Source organism: Aspergillus pseudodeflectus, assembly GCF_044049435.1.
Source record: "Aspergillus pseudodeflectus strain CBS 756.74 chromosome Unknown BJX68scaffold_6, whole genome shotgun sequence".
Classification (NCBI taxonomy): domain Eukaryota; kingdom Fungi; phylum Ascomycota; class Eurotiomycetes; order Eurotiales; family Aspergillaceae; genus Aspergillus; species Aspergillus pseudodeflectus.
Genome location: NW_027263782.1, coordinates 1 through 12,553, shown reverse-complemented (window position 1 = coordinate 12,553; position 12,553 = coordinate 1).

Genomic DNA, 12,553 nt, shown 5'->3' with positions numbered 1-12,553 from the left:
TATCTTTATTATTACCTTTTATACTACTTATACATCTTAGAAAGACTAAGGATCTTTATAATTTTAATACTTAATATTATAAGTAGTTTATTAGGAGTAATAATAATTAATATAAAAATAAGGTTATAAAATAACTAGAACCCTTATAATAAGATATTTTATAATAATAAACTAGGCCCCTCTAGAACCTAGAATATAATCTATGTCTTATAGAAAAAGATAATCTCCTTAATTAATATAGACTTAGAATCTTTATAAATATCTATTCTTATTAATTTAAAAGTAATTTTTAAGATACATAGCTAATAATTCTCTTATAAGAATAATTAAAATAAAATTAAATTAAATATAAAAATTATAATATTAAGGAAATATAATATATAAAATATATTATAATTCTTTAAGAATAAACTAATATAATATTTTTATAAGTATACTTATATAAAGTTATTACTTTATACTCTTACCTCTAAAAAGACCTCTACTTTTATAATTATTATTGAGGAATAAGTAGTATTATACTACTATATATAAACTACTATAAATCTACATAAAAGATATATATATACCATTAGGAATATTAATAATTATATAAAAAATAATCTACTATATTTTATAATTTTATATTTTAATTTAATACTCTAAGGGCTAAAGTATAAAATTATTTATAATCTACTTTTTAATCTAGTAATCTTCATAAATATTTTTTAAAAATAATTAGAAGACTATAAATTAATTATATACTATATAAAGTAAGGCTCTTTATATATAAAGCCTAAATAATAAAAGTAATTAAGTACTTTAATACTAATTATAAAACTACTCTTAGTAAAGAGAAATAATAACTAAAAAAAATCAAAAAAATCTAGATTACCTTTATAAAGATTATAGTAAGAATTATTTTAATTATAAAAACTAGGCTATTATAAGTCTAATTATCTAGATCTTATAAGAATAATAGTAAGGACTAGGTCTAATATAAGATACTTATAATTATAGTAGTTATATCTGTATAATTAATCCTTATTAATAGAGAGTAGTTTATTATAAAGAGGATTTTCCTTTTTATAAAGATAACTCTATCTAGTAGAGTTACTATAGATTATAAAATACTTATAGATAATAAAATAAAGTTAATATAATTCTCTTCGTATTTATAAAGTAAATAGGATAGAATCTTCTCTTTTATTAAATTTTTATATAAACTATAAATAAGGAATAGCTATATAAGAAAAAGGTTATAAAAATAAATTTATAATTCTAAAATTTATAAAGTACCTAAAAGAAGTTTAAGATACTTATAATAATATTTTTAAATATTTTATAAGTAATTCTTATATTATAATTAAAGATTTATAATTCTAAGATTTATTAGACTAAAGAAAAATATATCTTCTATAAAAACTCTTTAAAGATAGAATATATATTTATTGACGATTTTCTAAATAATATCTATAAGAACCTTAGATAGGTCTTCCAAATTAATATAATAAATATAAAAAAGATAATTATAGGTAAATACTTATTATTATAATATTAAGACTTTATAAGAGTATTTATTAAAAAAGAAGATAAGCTCTTTTTTTTTATAAAGAAATAGACAAAGATTAATTTAAAACTAGATAAAGAGCATTAAAATCTCTTTACTACTGGGTAACTTTCTATAGGAATTAGTTATAATTTATAAATATATCTAAATTATATTTATAAAGAGGTAGATAAGGCCTTTAAATTCCTTATAAATATATCTCTACTATATATATCTAAGAATAATAGGGGAATCTATATATATATTAATTATTATAGATTAAATATAATATCTTTTAAAAATTATTACCCTCTCTTATTAATTAATAAGATAATTATTTATCGAAGTAATATAAAGATCTTTATATAATCTTTCTAATATTTACTATAGGATATATATTATGAAGGATTATAAGTAAAAAATAGTCTTTTATATAAAGTATAGCTTATTTAAACACCTAGTAATTCTATTTAGGCTTATCAATATACTTATAATATTCTAAGTATATATAAACTAGATATTTTATAATCTATTAGATATTATTATAATAGTTTATCTAGATAATATTATTATATTCTTATAAAATATAAAATTATACTACGAGTATATCTATAAAATATTTAAAAAGTTATAAGAAGTAGCCTTTATTATAAATAAATATATCTATAACATAATAAATTAACCTTTTAGAATATATTATTATACCCTAAAGAGTTAAGAAAATTATTATATAAAGTTACTATTTATAACTAGCTAGGACTAGAAATAATTTATAATTATTATTATTTTCTTAGGATTTATAAACTACTACTACTAGTTTATATATTCTTATATAAGTATTATTATAGTATTAATAAATCTTCTTTATAAGCCTAAAAACAGGCTAGTATAAATTATTAAGAATAAAAAAAATACAATAACCCTAGACTTATAAAGCTATAAAATCCTAATAAAGAAGTTTATAAAGATAGTTTTTATCGAAACTATTTTATAAAAGATTAATAAGACTAAAGATAAATATTTTAAATAAAAAGCTCTATAGAATCCTTATCTAATTATATTTACATATGATATAAAAGCTAATAGACTTTTTCTTATAAAATCTATTTTAAATAGAGAGAAATTTATATAATCTAATAAATAAGAATTATAATTATAAAATCTTTTAAATAAATACAATACCTATGAAATAACTATTATAAAATTAAGATTACTATTAATTATAAAGCATGAAGTATATTTTAGTCATTAATAAAGATATTATTATAATTATAGATTTATTAGTTCTAGTTCTTAGCAGGATTTAGATTCTAGATTACCTATTATATAAATAGGCTAAATGCTATAAATAGTTTTTTTATAGAGTTAACTACCTAAAAAAGAATTAAGGAAGACTAAAATAGTTATATAGAGTAGGCTAAGAGTAAGTTACTTATATAATTAAAGGTTATAAATATATAAGAAACCCTAGAGATATTCTCTTATAGAATAAATACTATTTATATTATAATAGACTAGGCTTTATAATAGCTTATATACAAAATAAAAGCTAGTAATATTATAATTATAAAAGATTATAAATGTTAGATATTAAAATAACAATAGTTTATAACTATAGTTATAATTACTATAGAGAACTTTCTAGAGATAGAGATTATATATAAAAAGATATAATAGACTTATAAGAAAGAAAGACTATTTTTAAAAAAAAATTATAATAATTAAAAGTATCCTTACTCTTCTACTATAAGATAATTTTATAAGGAAGATTATAGGTGCTTTAAGTAATTATAAAAATTATAAAATAGACTTCTTTATTACTAAGAGAAGCTCTATATCCTAGATTATTATTAAATATAAATAGAAATCCTTATAAAGCTATATAATAATCTAATAATAAGTTATTTTATAAAGGAATAAATTTATAAGCTAGTCTTATAAAGATTCTTTTAGCTAGATATATAAGGCTTTATAATGAACTACTATAAGACTTATAATATCTACTAGGGCTTATATATTATTTATAGTAAATAATAAGACATTTTAATTTTTATTTATCTCTTATAAGCTATAGAAATAGATTAGTAGAGACTTTATTACTAATCTACTTATAAATATCAAATTTAAGGTTTTAAGTAGCTTACAGAAGGTATATAATACTATTCTTATTATTATAAATAGAATAAGTAAGATAGTATACTTTATTTTTATATAAAAGACTATTATTAGTAAGGAGCTTATATTTCTAGTTATTTATAAAATATTTTATTTTTATAGGGTACCTATAAATATAGTTATTAATTAGGGAAGTATCTTTATAAAGACCTTCTAATTAGATTTTATTTACTATTTATAAATTAAGTAATATATATATATACATATATATACTATTATTAGATAGATAAAGAAATTACATAGTATTCTTAAGTAGTATTTATAAGGCTATATTAACTTTTTATCGAATAATTAAGTAGACTATATCCCTCTTATAAAGTTTATATATATTAATTTATAATAAGTATTAATAAAGTCATTATTTTAGATTCTTTATAAAATAGATTTATAAGTAATTATACTTAACTTTATATAAGAGGAGAGATATGTTATAAAATTAAAAACTGTACTACTTATTATATCTAGGAAATCTATAAAACTATATATAAAAGTATTATAAAGTCCTAGGAATAATAAGCTAAGTAGTATAATATAAAAAAAAGAAAGCCTTTAAAATTAATAGATATATTTAGATTACTAATAAAACTAGTTATAAATATATCTAAATAAAAAGCTTAATTAATTATAAGCTAGACCTTAGTAGATAGTTAAATATACAAATAAGAATATTTATAGAATTATTTATAAAATTAAAAGTCTATAATATCTTTTATATTTTATTACTTTATAAGTACTAGGAAATAGAAGATATAAATATGTAAATAATTTATAAGACTAATTATAAGTATAAAATTAAAAAGATCCTAGGTCTAATAAAGATCTTATAAATATTATTATTAAATAACTAGGTTATAAGAAGACTTAAGGAATCTCTTATAAACCTATAATATTTATAAGCCTATAAAAAATATCTTATAAATAGAAAAAAACCCTAGTATTATTAATAAAAAAGAAAAAAATAGAAAAATAAAACTAGTATAAAGGAAAAAAATTATATTTATAATAAATATAGGACTAAAGGTTTTATTATATGTCTTATATAACTAGCTATAATAACTATTTTATTCTTTATAAGGTAGACTATTATTTATAAAAGTAGGAAGGTTTATTATAACCCCTTAAATATACTCATTATTATAGAGAGTAGTTTATATATTGATAAAAGAAATAGTTATTATATCTCTTATAATCCCTTTAGAGATATATTATATAAAGTCTAAGATTAATCTAGGTTCTAGTACTCTATACTTTTTATTTAATAGATAAAAGTATTCTATATAAGTAACTATAATAGTCTTTTATAACTAGGTATATATAGCTAATTACTCTAGATCTCTCTATCTATATTAAAGAATAGGATAAAGTACTAGTATAAGAGCCTACTATCTCTTATAGGTTAATAGGGTCTAATTTCCTATCTAGGAAGGTAGGCTAAAATAGTAATAAGAATATTCCATAAGTATAATACAAACTATACTATAGATAGTAAGTTACTAAACTATATAATAGCTACCTAGTTCTTATATATAATAGGTACTAGAGATATTTTATATCTCCTAAGGAGTACCTATAGAATATAAAAAGGATTCAGAAATATTTAGGCTATAAATAGCTAGTACTACCTAGATATTTATTATAGTAGCTATAAAGTTTCTATAAGAAGTAGAATAGGGGGGCAAGTAGAACTATAAAGGGCTAGGTAGGGGCTGTAGTAATAGATATAGTAATAGAGGTAAGAATAGATATAGGTATAAGTATAAGGATAAGTATAAAGAAAAGCTAAATTACTCTTATAAAGAGGGCCTATATACTAGAATTAGTAACTATAGTTATAAAGAAGAGTTATAAACTCTTATAAAGCTGATCTAAGCTCTTATAAAGAGTAAGAAGAGTAATATATATTTAAATTTCTTTTATAAAGGACTCCTCCTAATTAGAGAAAGAGAATAGTAAATAAAATAGTATAAAAAGTATAAAAAAGGTAGCTAAAGTAGAATATAAACGAAAAGTTAAAAGTAATTATTTTTAAAAAAATTCATCTAAAAAAGTTTTAAAAAATACTTATAAACGAAAAAAGGTATAAATAAAGAAATTTTATAAATACTCTCTTATAAATACTAACTTTTATAAATATAAGAGAAATACTAGATAACTAGAATAATAAAGAACTATTACCTAGAAAGGAAATAATACTTGAATAAGAAAACTATAAAATAATAAAAGTCTAAGATTTATATAAAAATAAAGAAAAGAATATACTTAGAAACCTTTATAAAGAAGAAAGATAAGGACATACTATAAACTAAATAATCTAGAAAAAAGAAATTAAAAAAACCTTTATTTTAAAACCTAATGATAAAGCTAGTATAATTATAGTAATATTTTTACTTATAATAAATAATATAAGTCTTACTTATAAAAAGAGAAAGAACTTATTTTTTTATAAGAAAAATAAACTTTTACGTAAATAAGATATATTTTAATCCTTTATAAAATAAAGAAACTTTATAATAGGTGAGAAATTAAAAATCTTATATAATAAAGGGCCTTATAAGCTACTAAAGAAAGTATACTTAGTAAAGAAGAAGATAAAGAAAGGAAAGTATTATAAAGTAATTCTAAGAGTAGATAAGTTAGATCTAAAGAGCCCTTATAAAAGAAATTAGACTATAAAAGAGAACCTCCTAATATTTAATATAAAAGAAGAGGGACTCTATACTTATAAAAGCTAATACTATATAGTAGAGAAAATAAGTAATAAGTATTATAAAGGTCCTAATACTATAGGATAGGGAAAGAACCTTATAAAGAGCTTATATATAGCTAATTCTTAGAGAAGCTATTATAGAGAGTTAAGATAGACTAGCAATACCTTTTTTTATTATAGTTTTTTTTATTTATATCTAGTTTTATTTACTATTATAATATATATAATAAGAATACTTTAGTCTTTATAAAGATATTATGCATACCTATGGCCTTAAGAAACTAAGGTCTTAGGAAAAGAGAGGTAGTTATAAGGCCCTTATAAATATACTTAGGTACTTATAATATATAGTCCTTAGTTAGCCTATATGCTAACTAAGCCTATAGAGAACTTCCTCTAAATAAGAGGTTAATTCTAATCTTTAGTATTAATCTACTATAAGATCCTTATTCTTGAGATTAAGCTATTATAATAAGTTATCTACCTTTATTACTACCTTTCACACTACTCACAAACCTTAGAAAGGCCAAGGACCTTTATAATAATCTAGATAAGTATTCTAATTTTAACCTAAGAGTTATAAATATACTCCACGGAGGCCCTATCCAGATTAGGAAGGAGAACTTGTTTAGGATTAAATCGTAGGTATTATTTTAGGATTATTAAATCTAAAGTGCTTAAGGTAGTCCTTAATATGTAAGCTTTAACTAATAAATATGCCTTTAGAGTTATAGATAATATCTATACTAATAAAATAAGTAAGGAGACTATTATTTATATAGTTAAATTAATACTTTACTACCTTAATAAGTAGCTTAATAGAAATAGGAGAAGGCACGAGGATAAAGATATTATTAATATAGATTAGAATAATAGTAAAGACATTATTAATAACCCTAATAAAGGTAAAATAATTAGCCTGGGTCCTCTATAGCCTAAGGGCTACAAGGAGGTTATATAGAGTTTAATACTACTCTTTTAGAGACCATTTAAGGTTATAAAGAGTTTAATTAAGTAAACTAACCTTTTTAAGCTATTTAAAGCCCTCTAGTAAACTAATATATATTATTTCTTTAAGCTTAGTATTTAGGAAGGTGCTAATAATTATTAAGACTATAAATAATCTAGCTAAAGCATGCTACTAAAGCTATAAGAGTCTTAAAGAATATTAATTTAGCTATAGTAGTATAGGTTTTATAGACCTAATAATCCTAGCTAGATTACTAGTAGGAGCCTTTAATAACTAAGTAGGATTTATATATGCCATTATACTTAATTTTAAAGACCTATTTTAGTAGGAAAGGATGCATCTGCTTTTTATAATTAATAACTTTAAAGGTGCCCTAGTAAAGTAATTTATAAACCTCTTTAAAGATAGATTTATGCTATTTATCCACCTTCTTATAAGCAATTATACCCATGTAAGACTATGGCGTGTATCCCATGTTATTACGAGTAAGCTATAGGGGGGGTTACTTATTAAGCTAGCTATAGAAAAAAAAGTTGCTTCTATAAATACTTACAAAGTAAAAGGATACGCGTTAAGGAACTCTATAAAATAATAAGATAAAAGACAGGATTGTTCTTAAAAGTAATTGTATAGCTTTCAAGATACTTATGCGGGTATTAAGATGGCTTTTTTATATATAATAAGCAATATAAAGTTATAGATTTAGATATAGATAACTAAACTACTTTAGATTATAATACTTCTAGAGTTATAGGTAAGGCCTCTGGCTACTTACCTACTATATAAGTAGAGTAGTAAGGTTAAGCTAATATACTTTTAGTCCTCCTAGTATCTTAACTATTATTATTTAGCTTAGAGGAAGGGACTAGCAAGTTAGTAACTATTTTAGTATTAGTAAAAGACTTAGAAATAAGATTATTTAGATTAGTAATTAGTAAAAGGACTTTAGTATGTTTATAAAGCTAAGCTAGATTAGAGGCTTCAGGCTTACGGGAAGGTTTATATATAGTATTATTAAAGCTATTTGCGCTACTGGGTGGTAAATTAAAGAGGTTAGCTTAGAGTTATATAAACTATAGAGGTGTATAGTAAGCTTTATTCTTACTAGTAAAAAAATATTATTTATTAACCCTATTGAGCTTGTATTAGATCTATAGGGGGGGGGGGGAAAGAGGAAATTAGTTATTTTATAGATAATATCTCGCGCCTGAATAATTTTTTTAGACTTTAGATTATAAATATTGTATAGATTCTTAGTATATCTAATAAATCAACCTTTAGACATGTGTACATCTAAGTTATTATATATTTCTTAGGGATATAGTGCGAATATTTATATCTAAAAGCTTATTATTTAGTTATATCTAGCTTAACACCATGCAAGGCCTTATAGTGCATTATTCTAATAGAGTTATAAAGTAGGTGGTTATATATATAGGGGTCCGCTACCGCCACACCTCGCTCGCTACCGCCACACCTCGCTCGCTACCGCCACACCAGGGTTGGCTATCACCACACCAAGGAGCAGTAGGCTAAACCTAATTAGGTAGCTAGTTTACTGCGTCACGTGGTGGGCCACTTTAACTTCTCCTTTGCTACTTCTTATTCTTTTAATAGCTATACTACTAGTTGCTAAAATAGTAGATAATGTAATGGATAAATACAGCTTTACCGCGTTTATTAATTATAAATATGAGTTTGAACTCATGCTACCTCTAAATAAAGATCCTAATCTTAAAATATTAATCTTTCTCACCTTAAACCCTACTCTAAACCCCACGCTATTAACCCTGCTAGCGAGCTGGCTATTAATCCTTGAATTCTTACTACCATGGCAAGCCCTATTAAGTAACCTAAGTTAACTCTAAGCAAGCTAAACAAGCTAAACTAACAGAGCATGCTAAACCTATAGAGAATATATTAATACCTCCTCCTTTAACTAATTTATCTTAGTAAAGAAGACGTGCTTAACTTTATTAATAACTTTACTAGCTAGCATAGCTATGCGCTTACTATAAAGAATTTAAATAGAACCTAGAGACTAAGTAGATTTATATTAAATACCTTTAGTATAATCACGGTGGCACCTATCGCCCTTAAGGAAGAGGACTAGGTCTATAATAAGAATTCTTACCTTAATAGCTGCCCTTTCTCTACTATCCTTTGCTAGGAACCTAATGCTTAGCATTTAAAGGTTATAAACGTAAGTCATAGCCATACCCCTTTACCTATCTATATACACTAGCCTCTGGCTCCTAGAAATGAAGAAGATACTTAATTTAAGTAAATTCAAATTATTCTAGCACCTGATTTTAAGGATTTAGTATAGTGTAATTCTAGCTTCTAAAGTAGTTAGAGGGATAATTTATACTTATAAGATAAATAAGTATAAGATGCCTTTACTTAATATTAATAGGGTTATAGTAACTAGAAATATATTCTATATAGGTTTTACCTTTATATATAATAAGAAACAACCCTCTTATAACTTTATAGTCTATAACCTTGCTAATATATACAGATAGCTTAATCTTCTACCCCCTATAATAATTCTTACTAATAAAGAAGTAGCACTAATTCATGCCTATAAGAATATCTTCCCTATAATAGATACTATGACATACCTCTAGTATATAAATAATAATATTCTTATAAAAGCCCGCCCATGCCTCTAGAAGGAACTGATTAAATTATAGGGGATCCTAAATATAAAGGATAAGAATATAATAACTACTTTCTTTACTAAGGTTTATAAGCGTTGGAAGGCTATACTTAGTAAGTAGTAGAAGGTTCTTAATATATCTATACACCCTAAGGCCATGGTAGAATGAGTAAATTTTAAAGATAAGTTTAGTAGTAAAGTCGTTACTCCTCTTACCTAGTACCTAGAGAAGGAATAGCTTAATAAAAGTATAAAGAAGCATATCCTTACTTTACTAATTAATACTTTCATGTAAATATGCGGACTATATCCTAGAGTCTTTAGGTCCTATGCGCGCCTTAAGAGTAACTAACCTAGGTACATCTATTACTAATTATATCTATATTATTCAATCCTTTTAGTGTATTATTAGCCATTAGTATAATTAATACACTAAAATATTTAAGAGAAGATTTAGAAGCCTACCTACTATAAATCTTTTTATTTAGTAATATCCTGACTAAGATCTCCTAATATGTAATTAGGTTAGTTCTTTTAATTTATAAGTACTTTCCCATATCCCTATCTAAACTACCAATTCTAGAAGACTATATACTAATAATCTAGGTAATACTAGGTATCCCTTATATTTATATAAAGACCATATACACTACTAGTAATCTTTATAGGTTACTTACTTTTACTACTAATAGCATCTCTACTTAACTAAAAATATACCTGCCCCTAATCCCCATGTAATCATGCTTGAGCCCCTTATTGTTTAACTATTTAAGGAAGGCCCTAAGGTTTATCTAATATAATTAACCCCCTCTACTATGATAGATAAACAGGATTACTAGAACAACTTAAGAACTATTAGAGTTTAAAAGAGTCCTTACTTAGGAGAATACTACACGCTATAACCAGCCTCTTAGATTATTAAGATCTAATACTATACCTACTTCATCTTCGCCTCTAATATTTAATGAGAATAGCTTGCTCTGTAGTGGCTCTATATAAGGACCTGAGGCCTAAAGGGGTTGTGATAAGTGTGAAAGGTATAAAGGCACTTAATAAGAGATATGAAAGGTAGAATCCATGTATAAATTAACAATCAGGTTAATATCGTAGATTAATGCTAAGTGCGAAGTCTCTCCTTCATGAAGGGAGGATATCCTTTCGTGTGCTAAGTCAGTGTCAGAGAGCCGCGCTAAGACACGGGACGCTGTCAGCCAATGGATCTACCCGGTAAGATTACGGTCGACGTGATATCACGTAGACGGTACGGAACAAGGTTGATCCGCATGACGTAGCGATACGACAGTATCGATATGTGCCAAGAATCGCGCGACAATCGTGACATAGCAAACGCGATATGTCCGATATGTCCGTCGACAAAGCAGACATAGCAGGAAGGATATGTTGGCTACGTTGCACAGTAGTATTTAAGACAGTCATTACCAGGTTGTAATTAGTTTTAGCTACTATCTGTTATCTTCGGAATCTAAGCTACCCTACCTTTCGAAAACCCAGTTTACCTTCTTTGTTCGTGAAAGAAGCAGTCTTCTCTTTCGATATCAGAATACCTTGAGACCTCCCGGTCCTAAGCAGGAACGATAGGGCTTATCTGACAGTCAGCCCCTGGCTGACTCAGCCCGCGAAGTTCTAACTATCCTATATACATGTGGTGAGGGTCTTACACTCTAGAAGCTCCTTTAGTAACTCTGAAGTAGAAATGTATAATTCTAAGGAGAATTCTAGTAAGCCTCTCCTTTCTAATCTAGCTCTACCTTCGCCTAAGCCCTTTATCGCGTCTTATAAGCGTACTAGGTAGGTTATAAGCCCTGCTATTTAGTCCTTATCCCCTAATCCTCTTATAGCGCCCGTGAGTGAGAAATCTTAATATAGGAGAATTAGGCGTGTGAGACACAATAACAATAAATATAAGTATTACTAGTCTTAATATCTTATACTAATAAGTCTTTCTTCTATATATAATATACTAATAATACTATATGTTAGCCGGGCCGTCGATCTAGGTGGAGGATGTGGAAAAGTTGAGAGGTCTGGCATTCTGAATAACTGGGGAAACAGCACTATTTAAATACAGGAATCGACTAAACTAAATAAGGAAACAGGGGCCATTTGATATTGTTGCTCCAATCGCTGTATCGCGTGAGTCCTGAGAGGAATGTTCGATGGAATGGTGAGAGGAATGCTTGCACAGGGTCCGGAGCCAGGGGATCCGGCCGACACTATACTAACGTCTCTTTTTATACCAAATTAAAATGCTCTAAAACTATCTTAAATTAATTCTCTAAGTGTAGTAGATCTTATATAGGTAACTTCTTAATTATAAGTTATCTTAATACTAAAAAGTCTATATACTCTCCCATTAGTTACTTCCTAATTAGGAAGGCGCCCCCCTTGGGCTTAAGAGTCCCCTTTAGATTAGAAAAAAAAGATCCATAGTAAGAGTAGGGGCCGATCTAGAGGCCTTAGAGTTTCGGGAATTTTTAGGATATAAATAAA